Source organism: Marmota marmota, unplaced genomic scaffold (genome assembly GCF_001458135.2).
Source record: "Marmota marmota marmota unplaced genomic scaffold, marMar, whole genome shotgun sequence".
Taxonomy (NCBI): Eukaryota; Metazoa; Chordata; class Mammalia; order Rodentia; family Sciuridae; genus Marmota; species Marmota marmota.
In genome coordinates, this window is record NW_026000174.1 from 28,955,276 (window position 1) to 28,977,623 (window position 22,348).

General features: G+C 33.1%; 1 protein-coding gene across 13 annotated transcripts in view; it reads right to left on the minus strand.

Annotated features, from left to right (window-relative positions):
• Window positions 1–22,348, minus strand: part of LOC107135671 (transcription factor SOX-6-like) — a 244,762-nt gene that overhangs the window by 58,557 nt on the left and 163,857 nt on the right. Inside the window, exon 1 of one of the 13 annotated variants that reach the window (XR_007342336.1) lies at window positions 17,620–18,802. The exons of the other annotated variants lie outside the window; for them this stretch is intronic. The gene's annotated coding sequence lies outside the window, so the exon portion shown is untranslated. Of the gene's footprint in view, window positions 1–17,619; window positions 18,803–22,348 lie in introns of those variants that run through there. 13 annotated transcript variants of the gene reach the window in all.

Sequence of the window (22,348 nt, forward strand, 5' to 3'; positions counted from 1 at the left end):
AAACTACTAATTGACTAGGACATTAATGCATGAATGTCATGAATTTTTTTTTTTTTTTTTTTTTTTTGGACTCCAATTGTCAGGGGTTAAAAGCAATAGACACCATTTTAAATAAAAGATGTATCTATGTTTTGTAATAAAAAGGGTAAGTCTAAATCATGCCTGTAAATTATTTTCTAAAGTGCATCTTATCCTTGGAAAACAAACAAAAATGCTCTTTAGATGTGGTTTACTCTTAGTGTGTCTTTATTTTCAAGTTTTATTTACATCACTTAAAATTTAAACTTTCTCTAAACAAAAAAAGTGAAGAAAAAATAAATTAAAACAAATATCTTCCCTTTATTATTATGTTTGTGAGCAGATTTTAATCCATTTTAAATTGGATTATCCAGGTCTTAGAAATGCAAACTCCTGCAATCACAGGAGACTCTGAGTTTTTCATGATGCTTAAAGGAAAGAAGGGAATAATAAATAAGTTCCTGGTTTTGATTCATTTTTTGCTCTTTTGAATTAATTAATGCTGTGGAAATCCCAGGCAACTGCTATTTCATTTGTGACTGAATTGAGTCCAAAGGAAAAATATGTAAAACATTATTTAATTAAAATTTTGTGGGGTTTTTACTTATTTATTTTTTTTCCTCTCCTACTAGCTAACACAGTCATTCCAACTATAAGGACAGTTTCATGTTTGTTGCTTTTGAATTGCCTTTAGCCACTTTCATATGTCCAGAGATCTGTAGTATCTGGAGCCATATTGTTCTTCAGATCAAACCCTTGAGTATGGCTCTCAAGTCTCTGGCCTTACTTCAAAGCTATCTTTGTCAAAATCTAAAACACATAAGATTGCTTGTATTGATATGCATATGGCTCTTGAGGAATACTAGTGGAGATTTTTTCTTCTCATACATGTAGTTTTCCATTTAGCTTAGAAAGTAGGAGAATAATGAGAATTGGAGAAGTCTATTCAACTTTAGTAATATTACTACAAGTCAGGAAATTCAGAAGTTCGCTTTCCTTGTTTGGGAGTATAGGGTTGGGGGAGGGAGTCCTGAGATGTCCTAAAACAAAAATCTAATTACCTCAATCTCCTGCTTAATTAAAAACCTTAGTCATTTACCCATAACCTACAAAATATAGATTCCTTAGTACGGATACAATAGTTATTAATAATCTGATTCCAAACTGTCTTTCTCATTTCACTTCTTGGCACCTATGCATACACTCAGCAGCAGAAGACTTGATCTTCTCCAACTGTTCTCTGTTGATTATTCTCTAGTTACATTTGCCTGATTTCTGCTCCTAGGGCTTGAAAGCTTCTTCTCAATTTATGGCCTACAAAAACACTGTTCCCTCAGAGTCTCCTTTTCATCAAATTATCTCCTACTCATCATTTAGGTCTCAGCTTTCATACCACTAATGCCGGGTCTTGTCACCATCCTTAATCCTGGTTATATTTTCCTTTTCTTTCATAATATTCATTATCTTAAAACCAAATATTTACTTAATGCCTTTGTTCTCTTTGGATTATAAACTCCTAGATAAAAGGACATCATGCATTTTAGTTTACCACTGTATTTCTTGGCCCATTCCTATATGACACTCAATGAATTTAGGAGATTCTCTTATTATCTAAATATTGATCATGTAAGTTTCCAAAATTACATAGGAAGTGAAAGTCATGAGAATCTAAAAATGTTCACTAATGAATTTATCATGTATAAGGTTATTCTAGTCTTCATTCAAATATCCCTCACAGATTAATTTATCATGTATCTTACTCATTGGGATCAATGTCTGTGTTTTTGAAAATCACTGCTCAGTGGTTTCAAACTTGTCTGCATAATGAAGTAACATGAAGAACTTCAAAAATATTGATACCTGAATAGAAAAGACAGTAGAATGAATAAGGCATAACTTTCCTTTGTCTGTAAATTAATACACAACCAGTGAAACTCCACATAAATGTACAACCACAAGAATGGGAATTTTGCTCCGTGTATATACAATATGTCAAAATACATTCTACTGTCACTTATATCTAAAAAGAACAAATTTTAAAAATACATTAATACCTGGATTTCATTCCCAAAGACTGGCTGAAGTGCACATAAGCATAGGGCTACTAAATAACAGCCAGATAATTTATGTCTTACAAAATTAAAAATCAAGCCAACCAACTCCTACATGTTGCATTATTCAGTATTGTTATAACCAATATTCAAAATTAAAACGTTAAGGAACTGCAAAATGAAATCACGAACATTGTAAAAGTTGCAAGATTTCAATAAATATAGAAATGTAGTATTGTAGAAAAGATCTAATTACTGAAAATAAATAATTGGCAGTTAGATCAGATTAAAAAAACCAAAGAACCAAAATTTGACAGAAATGATACATGATATGGTAGATTATTCAAAAGAGAATTATTTGAATGTAAAAAGATTAGGCAATGTCCTTATGATATAATCTTTACAAAAATGACCTTTGTGGTGATGGTACTAGAATATCAAAAATGACTATGCTATTACAACTTTTGATCTGAAAATTACTCTTAAAAAACAACTTTATTCTTCCAAAAATTGATACATAGTTAGAATCACATATGAATACTGCAAATTATATACACCTTTTACTAATTTTGTTTTAATTTTTAAGACTAAGTCAAAAGGGAAGTAATTTTTCTCATTTTTTGCCATGAAATTTCAATTTCCACCCATTGACTAAATTAAAATACAAGCTACCAACCTTTTATCACAGGACCTTGCCAAAAGCATGTAGTTTTACCCTTTCATATTCTTATGCTTATTATTATTTGCTTTGCCTCATTTCAATGGATAGGACCTACAGGTGGGATGAGGGGGCATGAACATTAATTATCTTGTTTCCATCATAGGAAAAAAGAATTCAATATTTTCAATATTAAATAATTCACTATCATACATGATGTTAGTTTTAGGTTTACCACAAATGCCCTTTTCAAATTAAGGATGTTTTATTCTATTTCTAGTTTTCTTGGAATTTTAATTATGAACTCGGGTTGTCAAATGCTTTTTCTATATTTATTGAAATTATCAAATAATTTTTTCATTTATGCTGGTAATAGTGAAATTTTACACATGTTAGACTTTTCATTTATAGACTAAATCTTACTGGTCATGATATATTATACTTTTTTTAGATTGCCAAATTTAATTAGCTGATAATTGTTAAAAAGTATTTTGCATCTATAACCATAAAGGATATTTGTAATTAACCTTTTTTGTAATTTTTTTCAAGTTTGGTATTAGGGTGAATGCTGGTGGCCTCATAAAATGAGGTTAGAATTCTTCTTTAATTTTTTGAAAGAGTTTTTGTAAGACTGGTGTTATTGCTTAAATGTTTGATAGAATTCACCAGTGAAATCACTTGGGTTTATAATCCCCTTGATAGAAACTTTTATTTCTTAATTAACAAATTTAATTTCTTGCATAGTACATTGCTACTTAGGTTTTTTGTTTCATGTTGTATCAAATCTATAGTGATTATTCATCTTCCATTCTTTTTTTTTCTTTCTTTCTTTCTTTAATGGAGCTAGGGATCAAATCCAGATCCTTGCACATGTAAGGCAGGTGCTCTATCACTGAGCAATACTCCCAACTCCTCTCCTTCATTCTTTTTTTTTTAAATATTTATTTTTTAGTTATAGGGGACACAATGTCTTTATTTTATATATATATATATATATATTTTTCTTTATATTTTTATTGGTTGTTCAAAACATTACAAAGCTCATGACATATCATCTTTCATACATTTGACTCAATTGGGTTATGAACTCCCATTTTTACCCCAAATACAAATTGCAGAATCACATCGGTTACACACTCACATTTTTACATAATGGCATATTAGTGACTGTTGTATTCTGCTACCTTTCCTTTCCCCTACTATCCCCCCTCCCCTCCCCTCCCATCATCCCTCTCTACCTCATCTGCTGTTGTTCAATTCTCTCCCTTGTTTCCCCACCCTTTCCCCTCACATCCTCTTCTATGTAATTTTGTGTAACATTGAGGGTCTCCTACCATTTCCATATGCTTTCCCTTCTCTCTCCCTTTCTCTCCCCCCACTCGTCTTTGTTTAATGTTAATCTTTTCCTCATGCTCTTCCTCCCTGTTCTGTTCTTAGTTGCTCTCTTTATTAAGGATTGGCTAGCTTCGCTTAGCATAATCTGCTCTAATGCCATCCATTTCCCTGCAAATTCTATGATTTTGTCACTTTTTATTGCTGCGTAGTACTCCATTGTGTATTAGATGCCACATTCTTTTTTTTTTTTTTTGGTAAGTTATGTTCTCTTTTTTCTTGATCCTTACCAAAAAAAAAAAAACACAAAACCTTTGCCTATGCCTAGATAGTAGTTGTGCTCTTCTTTGAATTTATCTCACTTGGAGTTCCCTGAATTTCTTAAATCTGTAAATTTGTGTCTTACACCAAATTTGGGGAATTTGATGTCATTATTTCTTCAAATTCTTTTTTTCCTGTCCCCATATCATTCTTTATTTTCTGGGACTCCAATGTTAGACCTTTCAATATTGTCCCACATATCCCTAATACTATATTCACAGTTTCTAATGTTTTTCTTTCTGATCTTTAAATTGGACAACTTCTATTGTTCTATCTTCAATGAACTGATATTTTCTTCTGTCATCTCTATTCTACTGACTGTCCCCTCAAATAATTTTCTTAGTTTATATTTTTTTTCAGTTTTAAGTTCCCATTTAGCTCCTTGTTTATAGCCTCCCCGCAATCCCCCACTGAGATGTTCTGAGTTCTATTTTGTTTGGTTTCACATTTTTTAGTCAGTCATATGTTGAAAAATTTTGAATTATAATGTGGAGACTCTGGATTCTTTTATAGTCCTATAAGGAGTGTTGCTGTTATTTCAGCAAGAAGCTTACTTGCAAAGACCCAAACTGAATATTCTACCTCACCTGCAGCTCACAGCAGCTCAAATATTTGCTTAGTCCCTTAGGCTTGTCCAAGCTGTTTGAAGCCTGTCCTGTGTGTGCATTGGTTTGGGGATCAGTCAGAGATTTAGACAAAGTTTGTACATAGATGTTGACAGTCTCCTGCTGTAGCTCTTTACTCTCCAGGATTACCCCCTTACTTCTGAGAAGCTATGGTTACCTGAAATCTGCTTTTTTGGTTTTCCAGGCCAGAAAGAATGTTGGTTTTTTTCCTATCAGAGTTTTATTAACTTGTCTGACACAGAACCGGAGCCTGCCCTCATACAACAAACCTTAAAAATGACAAACATACCAAGTTTCCCTCCATCCATTTTCTACTGTCATGTCCTCTCGTGATTAAGCCTGCTTTTAAGTTGCTTTACAGTGCCTTCAGATAGTAATTTTGTGGTTTTTTCCCAGAATTTATAGTCATCCCTAATCAGTTTTTAATAGATTCAAGTGGCCTTTTCTTACTTCCAATTACTCTCTGAACATAAATACTTCTCGTATTGCCTTAAAGACAAAATAAAGAGTACCATAGTTTTTTTTTTCACTTCTCCGTGCTTTCTATTACTCTGTCCATAACCTCTTTTCCTTTGTCTGTTCAGTGAAATATTAATAAACCTTTAAGGTTCTATCTCAACTATCACCTACTCAATGAAAATGCTCCCCGACTACACCAAAGTTAGTTGTTTCTACCCTTGACTTACTCAAGCTCCTATTATACTATTCAGTATTTATTAATTCCTGTGTCTGTCTTTCCCACAAATTTATAATATTTTTATATATAGAAATCATCTTTTCATTTTATTCCCATTGTGCCAAGCATACAGTAGATGAAAACTGATGTTTGTCAATAACATTTTTCTCATGAAGCCAATCATTAAAGAGCAATGAGGAAAATAGGGACTAAGTCATCACCTTCAATATCCTTCAGACTGAGTATTAAAAATTAAGTAAGCAATACAAATAACATATTGCGGAAGATAAAAATGAGAATATGAGCAATCACATTACCATATTCTTTCAATCCTACCCTCATACAAATAATTTAAGGAAAGATGGGGGAAGGGAGATGATTCATTTATTAAAGGTTCCCTGAGTACTAAGTACCTTTATTACCTATGTAATTCTCCATAACCCTACCAAATAGAAATTTTCTATGCCCAAATTATATATTTTAAGACAATAATCAAGTTTTGCCACCCTCAAATTTTTCAATACCTGATGTTTCAGTTGACAGTATTTAAATCAGAAATAACTCATGTCTATTAACATAACATGACATAGTATAAATATGTATACATACTGTAAATACTATACATAGTATAGAATTATGTAGAAGAAAATTAAGTAATACTATATAAAAGGACTGATCCAAATTGTAATTTTAAATAAAAAAGAATATACAAAGTATAAGGCAATATGTGTAAAAGGGGGGAGTGTCAACCTCACATAAAATAAAGCTTCATAATTCTATGGAATTATATATATTTGTATCCGATTATTTAAAAGATGTCTGGAAGGATAAAAATCAAAATAGAAGTTTTTATTGGAAAGAAATTGAATTTTGATTGGGGAGACATATTAAGGAAATTTTCTTTCATTTTTTTTCAATAATTATTAATTGAGGAAATGTTTGATGATGGTCTGCTAAATGCCAGACACTTTTCTATAAGAATGCATCTTTTTACTACTTGTGTAATTTTAATATACTTTTAATTTTTTAAATGAAAGTATTACCTCAATAGGTCAACTAAAATAACAGAAGGCCAAAAAACCATTTAATGTAAATACACTTATTATTTTTTAAAATATGTTCTCCTAACTCAGATTAAAATTATCTTCTTTTTTTCCTGTCCCCCAATCCTGCCTTCCCCATGATGGGGATGGAACCCAGGACCTTAGCGCATGCCAGGCAAGTGCTCTACCACTGAGCTACATACCTAGTCCTAAAATCCTTATTCTCTGGATCTGATCTGGACCCTGTGGACAAACAAACTGATTTATCTCATTTCCCCTTACAACACAGTTCTGTTATCTCACATCAACTCTTCTGAGGTTGGGGGTTACCTGCTGAAATCTAAAGTTCTTACTAACTATAATGTTAGGTATCATCTGCCTGCCCAGAGATGTAAAACACACCATTTAAAAAATTATTCAAGGTCCATCCCATTACCAGCAGACACCCACTGGAGCTCAGGCTCCAGCACAGAACCACCTCTTCTGACCAGCAGAACACACAGTGTGGCCCACACTGGTGGGACCTAGGTTCACGGTAGGTCCGATTTCGCCACCTCCAGGAAGCCCAAGACTAACCCATCTTGGGACACTGCAGACATTACCATAGCTTTCCCCATGAAGTAATCCCTACCATTTTGAGAACAGACAGGGCCTAGAAGCAACTGCATCTCAGAACAGGCATCCCAAAGACAGTGTAAGGCCCACCCTTTCAACCCCATCTCTGTAAGACATTGCATCCATCTTGGGGAACCTCCATTATTTTCTCAAGTTATCTCGGCTATTGCCACCACCACCTTTAGTTGCTGTAGCATACATTGAGGGACACTAGTAGGGTCTAGAAGCCCAACATCAAGGTGAGGTATAGACAATCTGCACAGGTACTACAAGAATATAGGGTAGAAACTATAATATCTCAGATCCACACTGCAAGAAAGGAAGTCACATAGACAACATGAAAAAAACAAGGAAGGAAAGTGCCTCAAACAAACCAGGATACTACAATAACAGAACACATGAATAGAAAAGTTGATGAAATGTCAGAGAAGGAGTTCAGAGGGTTCATAACTAAAATGATCTGTGAATTAAAGAATGACCTAAATGAGCAAATACAGGCAAAAATTGATCACTCCAACAATGAGATAAGAGAGAAAATACAGAGAGCAAAAGATGACATCAAGAAAGAGAGATTCTGAAAAAAAAAAACAGTCAGAAATCCTTGAAATGAAGGAAACAATAAACCAAATAAAAAACTCAATAGAAAACATAACCAATAGACTAGATCACTTGGAAGAAAAAACATCAGATAATGAAAGCAAGTATACAATCTGGAAAATAAAGTTGACCACACAGTGAAGATAGTAAGAAACCATGAACAGAACATCCAATAATTATGGGATACCATCAAAATACCAAATCTAAAAGTTATTGGGATAGAGGAAGGCACAGAATTTCAAACCAAAGGAATCCACAATCTCTTCAAAGAGATAATATCAGAAAATTTCCCAAGTAATGAAGAATGAATTCGAAAACCAAATGCAAGAGGCTTACAGGACACCAAATGTACAACATTAAAACAGATCTACACCAAGGCACATAATAATGAATATTCCTAGCATACAGAATAAGGATAGAATCTAAAAAGCTATCAGATCAATATAGGGGGAGACCAATTCGTATCTCAGCAGATTTTTCAACCCAGACCCTCAAACCAGAAAATCATGGAACAACAAAAACCAAGCTCTGAAAGACAAGAGTCTTATATCCAGCAAAATTAAGCTTTAGATTTGATGATGAAATAAAAACCTTGCATGATAAACATAAGCTAAAAGAATTTACAACTAGAAAGCCTGCACTACAGAATATCCATGGCAAAATATACCACAAAGAGGAAATGAAAAACAATGAAAACCAGCAGAGGGAGGTATTTATTCTTTTTTGCTAAAGGAAAATCTAATCAGAAGAGAAACCAAGTCAAGTTAAATACCAAAAATAAGCCAAAATGACTGGGAATACAAATCATGTCTCAATAATAATCCTGAATGTTAATGGCCTAAACTCACCAATCAAAAGACATAGACTAGCAAAGGATCAAAAAAAAAAAAAAAAAAAAGAGCCAACAATATGCTGCCTCTAAGAGACACATCTCATAGGAAAAGACATCCACAAACTGAAGGTGAAAGGTTGGGAAAAATCATACCACTCACATGGACTGCAGAAGCAAGCGGGGGTTTCCATCCTCATAACATATAAAGTAGACATCAAGCTAAAATTAATCAAAAGGGATAAAGAAGGACAGTACATACTGCTCAAGAGAAACATGCACCAACAAGACTTAACAATTATAAATAGATATGCCACAAACAATGGAGCATCTACATTCATCAAACACACTCTTCTCAAGTTCAAGAGTCAAATAGACCACAACACAATAAATTTGGGTGACTTCAACACACCTCTTTCACCAATGGATAGATCTTCCAAACAAAAGCTGAACAAAGAACCTATAGAACTCAATAATACAATCAATAACTTACACTTAACAGGCATATATAGAATATTTCATCCTTCAATGAGCAAATACACTTCCTTCTCAGCAGCACATGGATCCTTCTCTAAAATAGACCATATAATATGTCACAAAGCAACTCTTAGCAAATATAAAAAAGTAGAGATACTATCCTGCTTTCTATCAGATCATAATGGAATGAAATTAGAAATCAATGATAAAATAAGAAATAAAAGCTACTCCAACACCTGGAGACTAAATAATATGCTACTGAAAGAACAATGGGTTGCAGAAGACATCAAGGACAAGATTACAAAATTTTTAGAGGTGAGAATACAAATACAACATATCAAAATCTCCAGGACACTATGAAGGCAGTTCTAAGAGGAAAGTTCATTGCATGGAGTTCATTCCTTAAAAGAAGAAAAAGTCAACAAATAAATGACTTAACATTGCATCTCAAAGTACTAGAAAAAGAAGAACAAATTTGCACCAAAAGCAGTAAAAGACAGGAAATACTTAAAATCAGAGCTGAAATCAATGAAACTGAAACAAAAGAATTGAAAAAATTGACACAACAAAAAGTTGCTTCTTTGAAAAAATAAATAAAATTGATAGACCCTTAGCCATGCTAACAAACAGGACAAAGAAAACTCAAATTACTATCATACATGATGAAAAATGAAACATCACAACAGACACTACAGAAATACAGAAAATAATTAGAAATTATTTTGAAATCTATACTCCAATAAAATAGAAAATATTAAAGGCATCAACAAATTTCTAGAGTCCTATGATTTTCCCAAATTGAATCAGGATGATAAGCAAAATTTAAACAGATCAGTTTCAAGCGACAAAATAGAAGATGCCTACCAATCAAGAAAAGCCCAGGACTGGATGGATACCCAGCTAAGTTCTACAAGACCTTTAAAGAAGAACTAATACCAATACTCTTCAATTTGTTTCAAGAAAGAAAAAGAGGGAGCACTTCCAAACTCAATCTATGACGCAATATCACCCTGATTCCAAAACCAGGCAAAGACACATCAAAGAAAGAAAACTTCAGACCAATATCTCTAATGAACATAGATGCAAAAATTCTCAATAAAGTTCTGGCAAACCGAATACAAAAACATATCAAAAAGATAGTACACCATGGTCAAGTGAGGTTCATTCCAGGGATGTAAGGTTGGTTCAACATACGGAAATGAATAAATGTAATTCATCATATCAATAGACTTAAAGATAAGAACTATATGATCATCTCAATGGGTGCAGAAAAAGCATTTGACAAAACAGCATCCCTTCATGTTCAAAACACTAGAAAAACTAGGGATAACAGGAACATATCTCATCATCGTAAAAGCTATCCATGCTAAGCCCCGGGCCAACATCATTATAAATGGAGAAAAATTAAAAGCATTCCCTCTAAAAACTGGAATAAGACAGGGAAGCCCTCTTTCACCACTTCTTAACATAGTTCTTGAAACACTGGCCACAGCAATTAGACAAAAGAAATTAGAGGGATAAGGATAGGTAAAGGAAAACTAAATTTCGTACTATTTGACAATGATATGATTCTATATGTAGAAGACCCAAAAATTCCACCAGAAAACTTCTAGAACTAGCAAGTGAATTCAGCAAAGTAGTAGGATACAAAATCAACACCCATCAATCAGAGGCATTTCTGTATATCAGTGTCAAATCTTCTGAAAGGGAAACGAGGAAAACTACCCCATTTACAATAGTATCAAAAAAATAAAATACTTGGGAATCAACTTAACAAAAGAGGTGAAAGACCTCTACAATGAAAACTACAGAATGCTAAAGAAAGAAATTAAAGAAGACCTTAGAAAATGGAAATATCTACCTTGTTCCTGGATAGGCAAAATTAATATTGTCAAAATGACCATACTACCAAAAACATTATGCAGATTTAATGAAATTCCAATCAAAATCCCAATGACATTTCTCATAGAAATAGAAAAAGCAGTCATGAAATTCATAGGAAAAATAAGAGACCCAGAATAGTTAAAGCAACCCTTAGCAAGAAAAGTGAGCAGTGGGATCACTACACCAGAACTTAAACTATACTATGGAGCAACAGCAACCAAAACAGCATGGTATTGGCACCAAAATAGACTTGTAAACAAATGGTACAGAATAGAGGACACAGAGACTAACCCACATAATCACAGTTATACTTGACAAAGTGACAAAAACGTACATTGGAAAAAAGATAGCCTCTTCAACAAATGGTGCTGGGAAAATTGGAAAGCCATATGCAACAAAATGAAATTAAATCCCTATCACTCACCATGCACAAAACTCAACTCAAAGTGGATCAAGAACCTAGGAATTAAAACAGAGACACTGCATCTATTAGAAGAAAAAGTAGGCCCAAATCTCCATCATGTCAGATTAGGCCCCAATTTCCTTAATAAGACTCCTATAGCACAAGAATTAACATCAAGAATCAATAAATGGGATGGAATCAAACTAAAAAGCTTCTTCTCAGCCAAAGAAAAAATCAGTGAGATAAATAGAGAGCCTACCATTTGGGAACAAATTCTTACCACACGCACATCAGATACAGTACTAATCTTTAGGGTATATAAAGAATTAAAAAATCTTAACACCAAAAAAACAAATAACCCAATAAATAAATAGGCCAAGGAACTGAACAGACACTTCTCAGAAGAAGATATACAATCAATCAACAAATATATGAAAAAAATGTTCAACATCTGTAGCAATTAGAGAAATGCAAATCAAAACTACTCTAAGATTTCATCTCATTCCAGTCAGAATGGCAGCTATTAATAATACAAACAATAATAAGTGTTAGTGAGGATGTGGGGAAAAAGGCATACTCATACATTGCTGGTGGGATTGCAAATTGGTGCAGCCATTATGGAAGGCAGTATGGAGAATCCTTGGAAAACTGGGAATTGAACCACCATTTGACCCAGCTATCCTACTCCTCGGTCTATACCCAAAGGACTTAAAAATTGGGACTTAAAAACAGCATACTACAGGGACACAGCCACATCAATGTTTATAGTAGCACAATTCACAACAGCTAAACTGTGGAACAAACCTAGATGCCCTTCAGTAGATGAACGGATAAAGAAATGTGGTATATATACACAATGGAATATTATTCAGCATTAAAAAAGAATAAAATCATGGATAGAGCTGGAGAATATAATGCTAAGTGAAATCCCAAAAAACTAAATGCCAAATGATTTCTCTGGCTTAAGGATGCTGTTTCTAATATGTGAAGGGGGAGGGGTGTTGGAGGGGCAGGGGGAGTGGGAGGATTAAATGAACTCTAGATAGGGCAAAGGGGAAAAGGGGAAGGAGGGGAAGGGAGGAGGCATAGGGTAGGAAAGACGGTGGAATGCAATGGTCATCATTACCTTAAGTACATGTATGAAGACATGAAGGATGTGACTCTACTTTATGTACAACCAGAGATGAAAAACTGTGCTCTATATGTGTAATATGAATCGTAATTCATTCTGTTGTCATATATAACAAATTAAATTATTTTTAATTTAAAAATAAATAAATAATTTCAAATGCTTGAATAATCCAGACAGTAAAACTGGACTTCATGAAGTTCATTATTCATGAAGTTCACATAATAGAAGAATCTATCTTTGTCCTTTAACATGTTGAGTTATTTCCCTGTCTTAGCCAGGTGACTCATAAAACATATTCTTATAAAATTTAATATTGAAATAACTTGGTATAACTCAACATTTTAATATTTTCCCATTGTTTTCACTATTGACAAGGCCTTTTCTACCTCACAAATGAAGTCATTCCATTTTTAATAACCAAAATTTATATAAAAGTCTTTCTTCAGCTTGTCAATAACTCTGGCTTCCTGCGATTTTTACCTGATAGCTGGGGTCTAGACCTCCACAGTATATCGTCCTTTCCCTGTGGCAGAACGGTATCCATCCTGGGATAGAATCAGCTACTCTTAAGACCTGTGTTTCAGAATAAACATGCCTTGATCTTAAACTTAAAGGAAGCTTTTGCCAAGTATCCCAGGAAAGTGTAAGAAACTGAATTTTACCACAACCAAGTTATTTGTCCAACTGAAATATATAAGATTTGGCTTCTATCTTAATGCACAACAGCCTTCTTAAGTAATCAGTATACCTCCTGACATTTGTCTTCAAAAAAAATATACCTCCACTTGCTTGCAAGCATGTTATATGTGACACAAACATTGTTCACTGCCATTTATTTATTTTTTTAATTTTTTTTTAGTTGTAGATGGACACAATACCTTTATTTTTATTTTTATGTGGTGCTGAGGATTGAACCCAGTTCCTCATATGTGCCAGGCAAGTGCTCTACACTAAGCCACACCCTCAGCCCTCACTGCCATTTATTTTAAAAATTCTTTTAAATAGGAACTTTCCCTTAGCTCACGTGACTTAAGTTTGTATCCAAGGGGCTTGTACTCTCTGCTTTATCACATGGTTTCATTTGACCTATAGTTCATTTACTCCAAATTATGTTCTTTCATTTTTTAAACTCACACCTATTTCTCCTTATTTAGAAGCCCAAGATATCAGGTAAGGATTTAGTCTATTATAATTCATTGAATAATCCTTAAATATAATAGGCTTAGCAATGTGTCTCCATTAGCTATCTGAATTTAGGCATATCAATTCTGTTTGTTGGAAATTGTTAACTACTTCGCACCTTTAGGAAATTAGGAATAATAAAACTTTCAAGTCTAGACAACCTAGAAAGGACGTATGTCTAATCCACCTTGGTCTCTTTTTAATTGATTTTTTTTTAAATCAATAAAACATGTTGAATGAATTACGATTTTTATTACACATATAGAGCACAATTTTTCATATCTCTGGTTATGTATAAAGTATATTGACACCAGTTCGTGTCTTCATACATGTACTTTGGATAATGATGTGGAGAATCTAAAAATGAAGTCCAATTTCAACCTGTTTGGGGAGGTGGGAGTGATATTAATATTTATTTGGCCTGTTCCTAGCTATGCTTAGGAATTAAGAAAAAAATGTTTTAATCCCAGCTCTATCTGATTTCTGTCCCAACATTCCTATCTGTGAAACAAAGATAGTAAAAGTCATGCTTTAATTATCTCAGTGTGACTATAATATATAGAAACTTCATTTAAAAGCATAAAGTATAATGAAAATAAAAGATATAATATTATTGGCAATAATGGTACCTTCATCTATGACTGTAAATGAAATATTCTACAAATCCTCTCTTTTTAACATCAAGATATTTTAACTAAATTCTCTTTATCATACTCTTTTTTTAAAAAATTTCTTTCCTCACTACACCACTACCACACACACACACACACACAAAAAAAAAAAATCAGCATAACCTCTTAGCTTTGGACTTTAATTACAAATGCCAGCAAAGATTTACATAAAATACAACATAAGTATATTCTGACATTTCATAAACCCCAGTCCTCCTCTCAGACTGACTTCATTTTCTTTTTCCTTTTTTAATAACCTTTTCTATAGTCTTGAAAAAAATTCAAGTTGTATAGCAATATTATAGCAACTGTCACTACTATGAATATTTTAGTTAGTTATCTATCATAAAACTCTTACAACTGGCCTATGGATTTTCTCTGAAAAAATACCAGGTATATTTTCTCAACTGAGTCTTAATTTTTCAGAGTACATTATCATGTTTCCACAATAGAATTATAGCCATTGGAGCTGCTCTATAAATCTGTAATTTGAAAGCTCAGTTCCTATGTCCAGAAATGTAGATTTCCCAAAAATGATGGCACACAAAAGTAAGATTACACTGAAAAACAAGAAACAGCAATGAAGAACTGTAAAGTGCTCTATAGCTAGATGGTAAGATTCAAAAAGGTCCCTAACACCTCCTTCATGCCCAATCTTAACCAGCATCAAATTGCATAATTTTATCTAAACAGTATATCCAAAAGAAATAATGAACTACATTTTTATAGACATTGTTTCTTCCTCTTTGTCCCCCTTTTTTCTCCTTTCTTATTCATTACATTATTCTCCCTAATAACAACAATAAATATTTATTGAATGCCTGTAATGTGCAAGATCATTTGTGCTACATGCCAGGAAAACATCCAAGAACAAAAGAGGCCAGTCCAAAGTGAAGGACAGACATTAAATAACAATCACATAGATAAATACATAGTTTAAAATTACAATATTGCTTATTGAATAAATTAAAAAGTGAGAAGAAAAATTTTTGCAAGCTGAAAAAATTTGAATTGGATGGATCAATAAAGGTTTTTCTAAAGAAATGACATTGAAGCAGGGACCTGAAAGAAAAATGGATACCATCCTGCCGAAGAGTGGAGAAAGGTGCATTCTAATTGAGATGAAAGCATTATATGAAGACCTTGGGGTAAGAAGGAACTTGGAGAGTCCAGGAAACTGATATGAAACCACTACAGTAGCTGGATCAGGAAGAAAAGTAAGAGCTGCTGCTGGTAATGCAGGGGCCCAATTTTGCAGAGCAAAGGCCTTTTATGCTAAGAATTTGTTGTTTTGTTTTAATTAAAGCATAATAGGTCTTTCTTGGACCTCAAGATGATAGTGTAGGGAGGGTTCCTACTAGACAATGAATAGGGAATTTAAGCCCAGATAGAAAGAAAAGCATAAGGGGAAAAAAGCACCAATTTTCAAGAGAGTGATTACCTCTGCCATGAATCGAGGAGAATATAAAATTTAGAAAGGCTTCAGTTTTATTGGTAATGTTTTATTTTTTATAAATACATAGGTATTTATTATACTATTCTTTATACATTTTAACACATTTATGTGACTAAAATTTAAATAACAAAATAATTTTAAAGAATTAAATGCTAATAATTCACTGGTTCATTTCTTCCACTTTTTATATTAAATCATCTCAATTTTGGGACAAGTATATCATCTCAAATATTCCCCTTTACATATTTTAGTTACTGAGCCTTTATTCTCTAGGCTTTGAATGTCAGATGTTAGGAGCTCTTTAATTAGCTTATTTTTTGTTTTAGCATACACTCTAATCTTCACAGGTTTCCAACAACCACAGAGTTAATATGAGGATTAAATGAGATAAAAACATAGCATTTAGCTCTAAGAGCTTCATAAATTTTAACTATTATTTTTCTTATTTCGTTTACTATACTCTACTATTCCTCCTAGTACTAAACACAGACTAGACCACTATAACTAAACAAGAACTGAGCATGTAGGGACACATGGTACTCTGTCATTCTGAACATGTATTTTCTATTTATACATATACTATACACACATATATATGTATACACACAAATAGATGCACGCTTATAACATTTCTAACACTGAATTTATAGTTTTTGAAAGTGATATTCTTTGCTCACTTCAGCATTAAGTAACAAAATGTTAATTTGAGGTCTTTTATTGTCACTAAAGATATACATTTAAAGAAAAAGTAAGAATTCTATATTTATTCATGCACTATTGCAATTTAAAACAAGTTTTATATGTTCACTAACTTCTAAGAATAACAATGCTACATTCAAATGACTTAATTACATGAAGCTTCAGTAATATTAATTATGGTCCATACTTTCAAAGGCTCATTTTTGTAATATCAAGTAATCCATGCAAAACTTCAATCTTACAGAATTGAATATTGACATCAAAAATTCTGCTACAACAGGAAGAACAGTCTTTGGTGGAAGAACATTATTAAAATCATATCTTTTCACTTAATTTTCTTTGTACAAATAGCACAGATCCTCTCATTTCTCTTTCCTTCCTATTCACAAATACAATAAAAGCTGTCTTTAGAAAGGTCTTTAAATTAAATACAACGATGAAATGAGTCCTGGGACCCCGAAAATATCAGAACTTATGACAGTTTTTGTTACCTACAAGTCTGAAAAATATCTCACTGAATCTATGTGAATATTATACTTTAAATTATATTTTAATAACAAAAAGAACTCAGAATTTGCTCTTACAGGGGAAAAAAAAGAAACAGTTTGTCACTCAAGATTCTTCAGTTTATATTACTCAAGGTTTGAACTTAGATTGTTCTAGTAATCATTCCTCCATGCCCACTTCCTTGTTCTTAATCACAAATCTAATCATATATTTTTATAAATATTCAAAATTAAATATATTTATCTGCTTATGTAAATACTTTTCAGTTAATTTCTACCGATAGCCTACATGGGAATCTCATTAACAAACACATTTAGAACTTTTTAGGTTTGCACTAGTAGCTTGTAAATTCATATTATGCTTAATTGTCTAAACAAAGCAACATTCTAACTCATTTTTAAAATGAATATAAAAGATTAATTCCAAGTTTTGTTTTACTTACCAAGCTCTGCCATTCCACCCCACTGCCTGAACAATATTATCAGCTCTTCGGATACTCATTCTTGCTAAGTAAAAGGATATTTCTTCCCTAGCTGGATTAATAATCAACTTTCTAGATAGTTCATTTGTAATTCTCTTCTGGTTAACCCTTAGCATTACAACAGTTTGCCAACTCAGACTAATCAATTTATGAAGGGGGAAGGAAAAAAGGAGATTAACAATGCAGATAACAAATAGAAAGTAAAAATGAAGTGCAGTTTAGATGAATCACAAAAGAACAATTAGTCTTACTTTTTTAACCATAAAAAAAAATATAAACCTTTGTTAAGTATTACAAAAACACTCAGGTTATAAAGGGGAATCAAGATACATGAAGAGAAAAACCTTACAACATCCCAGTCCAAGAAATACAAACCCACATTTACTGCCTTCTTATATGTAAGATAAACACAACTCAACTTTGGACATGAGATACATTTTTCTTAGGAGAAAGGTCTGACTTTCCAATTCTAAATGCCACCTCTCTCAACAGATGTAGCCACTAAGGTCCCTTATCCTACAATAAGTGCCATCTCAGGATTTAGGGGAATATTCTCCAAATGTAAACATTTGCATTAGAATAATTTGTGATGCTCATGAAAAAATATAGACACCTGGGCACCACCCAAGAAATCCTAAGCACCCAAGTGATTCTTATGTACTTCAAAAGTTTGAGAGACACTGCTGTAGGATATTTCTGATCTCATATCAGAGAGACTCCAACACAATCCCTTGGGTCTCAGAATGAAATTATTTACTCTTGTTCCTAGTTTGACCTTGACATTTTTCCTTGATTTCAGTAACTAAGATTCCACCTAGTTTTTCTGAATCTAAAGACATTGGTTCACTTAAGATCATGACCTTCTGTGGCCTTGGTAATCTTCCACATGCAGAGCACTCAGAAACTGGAATCTGTCTTTTAAGTCTACTTGGTGTCTACACTTATACTGTGACCTAAATCTGTAGGCCTAAGGTTGTTGGGGTTTTGTTTTTGTTTTTGTTTTCCTTCTTTAAATGAACATTTTAATCTCCTGTGACATGACTCTCTTCTTATATACTTTTTGGTGTCCATTGTTCAACTTTTTAGCTAATACATTTATCTGCTGTATAAACTTACTTATAAGGCTGTTCCCAGCCTAGTTGACACTTACCAACCTGCTCTGTATCTGCTATGATGAACAGGCTTGCATAATCACCTTCAGAGATGTGAAATGAACCTCTAGCTAAAAGGCCAAAAGACAGACATAACAGCAAATGGTTTTGTCAGGTGCCAGTAACAGCTTCACAAATTGCTTTTATAGTCCATGTTCATAGTCAGAATGAAAGAAAAGATAATGACTATAGAAAAAAAAGAACTATCATGAAAAGCTAAAGGTAATTCCTTGATAACTGTAAAACTATAATAGGTAAAATAAGGTAAATTTTTTCATAATAATAATTTGTTCTTATTTTTATGAAATCTATTAAGAAAATTCAACAAAAAGATAATTATTTAACCTGGAGAAAAGTTTAAAGAAACTAAAAGAAAATAAACAAACAAATAGTACTGAATTAGAAGACCTGAATTTCTCATGCCCTGTCTACCACTTGTTAGATTTATGATCTATATATTATATATATATATATATATATATATATATATATATATATATATATATATATATTTTNAAATAACATCAGGTCCCTTTCTACAGATACAAAAACTAAGAAACAGAAGTTAACTAATTTACCTCACTGGAAATAAGTTTTTAAATGGTCAATTTCAGTAATACATATGAAAATATCTCATATAATACCTGAATCAAGAAATTTTTGCAGATTTTGGATCCTATGCTAATACTTCAGGGTGCATCTCTCCCTATTTATGCTAGGGAGGAGGTATGGTGTTTGTTTTGTTTTTGACAGGGAGAAAAATAAAATTAAAAACTCCATTTATTTAAAATGAAGGTTTAATAGTTAACAAAAAAAAAATCTTATGTGAATCCCAACCCCCACCACCACTACCAGATATTAGCTTTATTCCACCTCACCTCAACCACTAAAACGACCAGTAAACAAGTCAAACATGTTCCTATAATGCTTTTTCATTCTTCCTTTGATTTCAGGTTCTTTTTTTAAATTTTTATTTATTTATTTATTTATTTTGCATTACAATTCTTAATACACCATTATATAATAATTTATCATATCTCTGATTATATATAAGGTATGTTGATACCAAATTCACATCTTCATACATGTATTTTGTATAATGATGAGGGTCTCAGGTTCTTACATTTAAACAGTACGGCAAATGAAAGCCATTTCTCTACTTCTAACTAGATGAGTTACCTTGGGCAAGTCACTTCAATCCAGTCTCACTTTTCTTATTTTTCAAATATAAGAATTTGACAAGGTGATCACTAAAAATCCTTAAGTTCTCAAGTTGCTTGATAGTATCATGTCAAGTCTATAAAGTGTCTACAATAAATTAAAGGAATACACCTTCTTAAAAGCATAAAGGTTACAGCAATAAGGATGGTTGGCTGGAAAAAAAGGAAAAAAACAAAGACTCAGGATTAAGAAAGAATTTGAAAATCTCCCCAAACCTCTGGACCAAGTCCAGTTTCAATCACACATGGATTGTTTTGGGACAATAAAGAAGAAAAAACATGAAGGTTTCATAAATCATCTAAAGCAGGTACTTTTGTTACAAAAATATTTGTTCCTAAACTGTATATTTGTTCCTATACTGCTTCTGGCACTTAAAATGCCTGTGTGTGTGTGCACATACACACACACACATATACACATACACTCACACCCTAACAATAACCACCACAACCAAGTGTTTTAATATTGATATGGAAGGAAAAGAAAAGTCACTCATTTTGGTGAAATAAAAAGTATTTTAAACCAAGGCAGGGTGATTTGGTTTTGAGGATTTTAAAGAAATAGCACTGCATTCAATCCTTTTCTATCACCTCCTCCATATACCAAAACCCAAGAGCTCTTAAAATTGTGGCATTTTCTTATGTACGTAGAGAAAAAATTTGTGTTGCTTTGCAGCAACATCTAAACAGTTTCCTGTAAACTTTCTGTGATGAAAGTCATAGAATTTATGATAAAACCCTGTAGAGTGGTGAAACAAATTTCTTTCATATTTATCATTCATTTTATTCAGTGTGCATTTGAAGGAAAACCTTTTAAGAGCACCAATAATGTGAGAAAGCTACAACAACTAAATTTATTGTTAAGTATCACATCACAAGTCCTCCTGGGAGTTCAGAAAGAAAGCTTAAATCACATTCCCTAACACATTGGAGAGCTTCCCAGAGATGTGATGGCCCACAGAGGCAAACCATCCAAAGCACACTGGAATCTCAGAGACAGTGACAAAGAAATATCATTTTGTTTAATAAAAGCAAATTGGAGTAACTTTTTTTTTTTAGCACAGCACAAACTCTCTCTTACCCCATTTTTCTCCTTTCCTCCCCCAACCCCCTCCTGTTTCACCTGACTAAACTGTAGGTATTTGTTCCATCACCTGACTTAGGGGCTGGCTAGAAATATTAGAAAAAACAATCTACCATTGTTACATGAGACAACAACCTTTCATGTCCTTGAAGCTCACCATGACCTTTCATCTTTCCTATCCCCAATGGTCTCTCCTAAACTAAAAACTACACCCGGTTGGGCTGAATTCCAGATTGTCATAAAAAGAACCCTGTCCTTTCAAAACAAAACCAATTTTTACACCAAGGTGGGGGAGAAACACAAGTCCATTGTTCCCTCACAGATGGAAGTTGGAGTTACTAAGGCAACTGCTCTAATCCTCCTTTTTACCACCTTTTTCACATCACTGGCCTATCAAGTATGCTACCTTTTAACTCATAAGCTCAAAAGCTGGTAGTCTAACTGGCTGCCCTAATTAGCTACGATTTTCACACTACAGACAACATGATGAGCTAATCGAAATTTGCAAAATAATGACGTACCTCCAGCAAATATTCCTCCTCCTGAGGCCCAGTCTTAGAATAACAATAATGAGACCATTATTAGAGAAGGGCATTAAAATGCTGCACTGCTGCTAAACAGAGAACTTAATTGTTCTGGCCTTGTCCATTGAATCAACAACCTATTGTTGTGGACTTGAAAAATAAAGGACTAGAGAATGGGTGCCATGATGATTGGTCTGTGCGGCCATACCGGCACTCTGTAGAATTGTTTTCTTTTGAAACTCTTGATGGACTAGTAGTTTTGTTTAAAAGTAACATAAAAGGCGATTGTCTGGATAAAAAGTCCTATTTATTGAAATCCTTAGAAGCAGTTGCATGGATTTGTTCGTGACCCCTGAGATAAAAACATAGTGACCATAATAACACCATTTGTAGAGAGCCCTGTTACCACTGCCTACAGTAACATAAGATAAGAGACAGTCTTTTCTAGCTACAGTAGGAAGGAAGGAAGTACTTCTGAGCAGAAAGCAGGAATGATAAAAGGTCAAATACTGGATAAAGCTCATTAATCTCTGAAAGGGAGACTTTAAAAAATAATGCTAATTTAAGAATTCTGTACAATTGCTACAGATTCAAGCACATGTAAAGAGGCACACAGCTTCTGTGTGTGTCTCTGTCTCGCTGGTTCTCTCTCTCTCTCTCTCTCTCTCTCTCACTCTGTTGTCTTTTCCCATTTTTTGAGCTTCTTTCCTT